Below are 3320 nucleotides of genomic sequence, written 5' to 3'. Positions count from 1 at the left end.
TCAATTATTAGGACATGCACCTTAATCTGGAATAGTTGGTCTTTCTTGTCTAAAGCCTTTGACCTTAACTCTTCCCTTTACAGTTATAGCAAAATTGTATCTTATCTGTTTGCCAGACGACAAAATTCGAACTTTCCTCCTTCTAAGTTCAACATGTTTATTGCATTCCCCATTATTCACACTTCATGGTTTCCATATCCTTCACTAAAATGACCCTCTCCTCCAGATATACCTCCACAAAGTGAAAGACAACTCTGTGGGGAAGGTAAGGCTGTGAGCTATTTGTAGCCCGATTCACAATATCTGGTCAGGTGAAGGAGCTTTGGATGGGACAAGAAGTGCCCCAGAAGCAATTCTAAGTACAAGAAAAAAAAAAAAACTGCAGAGAAGCATTCATATCAAGGTTTATTATTAATGTTAATTAGAAACATGGTAATGTTAATTAGAAAGACAGTAACCTAAATGTCGACTATAGGGAAATGATTAATTAACTTCATTATATCTTCTCAATGGAGTACCATGGGGCCATATTATGCAGTTAGAAAAAGCATAAAAATGTGTACATGATAAATTGAAAAAAACCTCAATATTATATTATATTTGACTAAAATTATGTGAGAAAAATCTAAACATTAAGTTTTTTTGGAAAAAACATACTAAGAATGTTAGCCACATTTACTTGGTATAAACACGAGAGATTTTTTTTCCCATTTTTGTCTTCTCATTTATCCAAGCTTTAAAAACATTAAATTAGGCTGTGTAATTCAGAATACTTTTATTTTACAGATTTTTTTCCAGTTTTATTAATGAACTAATAATATACCTCACTATGTAAGCTTAAAGCATACAGCCTGATGGTTCGTTTCACATATATTGTTAAATGATTACCACAATAGATTCAGCTAATATCCACCTTCTCACATAGATACATTAAAAAGAAAAGAAGAAAAGAAGGGCAGAGGGAGGTCTCTCTGCTATGCAGACTCATAGGATCCTATGTATCACACAGCAGTGTTAGCTATAGTCGCTATACTGTATATTACATCCCTAATATTTATCTCATTCCTAGAAGTTTGTACACTTTTTTTAAAAAAGTTTATTTATTTATTTGACAGACAGGGAGAGAGAGAGAAAAGAGAGAGATCACAAGTATGCAGACCAGCAGGGGGAGAGGGAGAAGCAGGCTCTGTGTTGAGCAGGGAGCCCGATGTGGAACTTGATCCCAGGATTCTGGGATCATGACCTCAACGGAAGGCAGACGCTTAGCCCACTGAGCCATCCAGACGCCCAGATGTTTGTGCCTTTTGATTACATTCTTCCAGTTACTCCTCCCTCTACTCTCTATCTCTGGTAACCATAGATTTACCTCTTTTTCTATGAGTTTGGTTTTGGTTTTTTGTGTTTTTGTTTTCTTTTTAAGATCCCACCTATAAGTAAGACCATATATTTATTACTTGTCTTTCCATACCTGACTTACTTCATAATGCCTTCAATGTCCATCTGTGTTGTCACAAATAGCAGGATTTCCTTGCATTTTTATGGTTAAATAATATTCCATTGTATAAATATATACCACAACTTCATTGTCCATTCATCCATCTCTGAACCCTTAAGTTGTCTTCACATCTTGGCTATTGTAAATAATAATACTAGGAATACAGGAGGTGCAGAGAGCCCTTCAAGTTAGTGTTTTCATTTTCTTTGGATATATTCTCAGAAATGGAATTGCTGGAGCATATGGTAGTTCTATTTTCAATTTCTTCAGAATCTTCTATACCATTTTCCATAGAGGCTGCACCAATTTACCTTCCCACCAACTGTGCACAAGGGTTCCCTTTTTTCCACATCCACACCAGCATTTGTTATCTTGCCTTTTCTATGTCTGCCATTATAACAGGCATGAGGTGACATCCCATTGTGTTTTTAATTTGCATTTCCCTAATGACTAGTGATATTGAACATCTTTTCATTTACCTGTTCACCTTTCATACATTTTCTTAGGAGAAATATCTATTCAAGTGTTTCGCCCATTTTTAAATGCATTGTTTTTTCACTACTGAGTTGTATAAATTTTTAATATATTTTGCACATTAACCCATTATGAGATATCCAGATTAATAAATATATTTTCCAATTCCATAGGGTGTCCTCTCACTTTATTGATGATTTCTTTTGCTGTACTGAAGACTTTAATTTGATGTGGTCCCACTCATTTATTTTTTATTGTGTTGTTTATACTTTAGGTATCATATCCAAAAAATCATTGCCAAGGAGCATGTCAAGGAGCTTTATTCCTATGTTTTCTTCTAGGAGTTTCGTGATTTCAGGTCTCACATTTAAGTCTTTAATTCATTTAGATTTATTTTTTTGTGAGTGGTTTAAGATATGGGTCAAGGTTCATCTTTAATACATCAATATTCAATTCTCTGAGCATCATTTATTGAAGAGAATGTCTTTTCTTTATTCACTATTCTTGGTTCCTTTGTCACATATTTGTTAACCATATATTCTTGGGCTTATTTCTAAGCTCTTAACTCTCTTCCATTGGTCTTTGCCTATTTCTAAGATTTTATTTATTTATTTGACAGAGAGATCACAAGTAGGCAGAGAAGCAGGCAGAGAAAGAGGGGGAAGCTGGCTCCCCGCTGAGCAGAGAGCCCGATGCAGGGCTTGATCCCAGGACCTTGAGATCATGACCTGAGCCAAAGGTAGAGGCTTAATCCACTGAGCCACCCGGGCGCCCGGGTCTTTGTCTATTTCTATACCAGTACCTTATGTTTTGATAACTGCAGCTTTATTGGACAGCTTAAAATCAGGAAGTGTAATGCCTCTTACTCTGTTGTTCTTTTTTGGAATTTCCTTGGCTGTTAGGGGTCTTTTGTGGTTTCACATACATTTTAGGGAATGTTTCTTTTTAGTTCTATAAAAACTGCCACTGTAATCTTGATAAGGATTGCACTGAATCTATAGATGGCTTTTGGCATTTTAACAATATTAATCCTTCCAATCCACAAACACAGGATACCTTTCCATTTATTTGTGTCTACTTCAATTTCTTCCATTCACATCTTATTGCTTTCAGAGTACAGATACTTCACCTTCTTGGTTAAATATATTTCAAGTATTATATTGTCTTCATGCTATTATAAATGGAATTTCCTTACTTCTTTTTTACAAAATTTGTTGTTAGCATATAGACATGGTACTGATTTTTGTATGTTCAGTTTGTATCTTGTAGCTTTATTGAATTCACTGACAGACCTAACAGCTTTTTTTGGTTGAGTCTTCAGGATATTCTAAATATAAAATTGTCATCTCTA

This window comes from Mustela putorius, unplaced genomic scaffold (genome assembly GCF_011764305.1).
Source record: "Mustela putorius furo isolate JIRA1106 unplaced genomic scaffold, ASM1176430v1.1 tig00003867_pilon_pilon_pilon, whole genome shotgun sequence".
Taxonomy (NCBI): Eukaryota; Metazoa; Chordata; class Mammalia; order Carnivora; family Mustelidae; genus Mustela; species Mustela putorius.
This window is presented reverse-complemented; position numbering follows the sequence as displayed.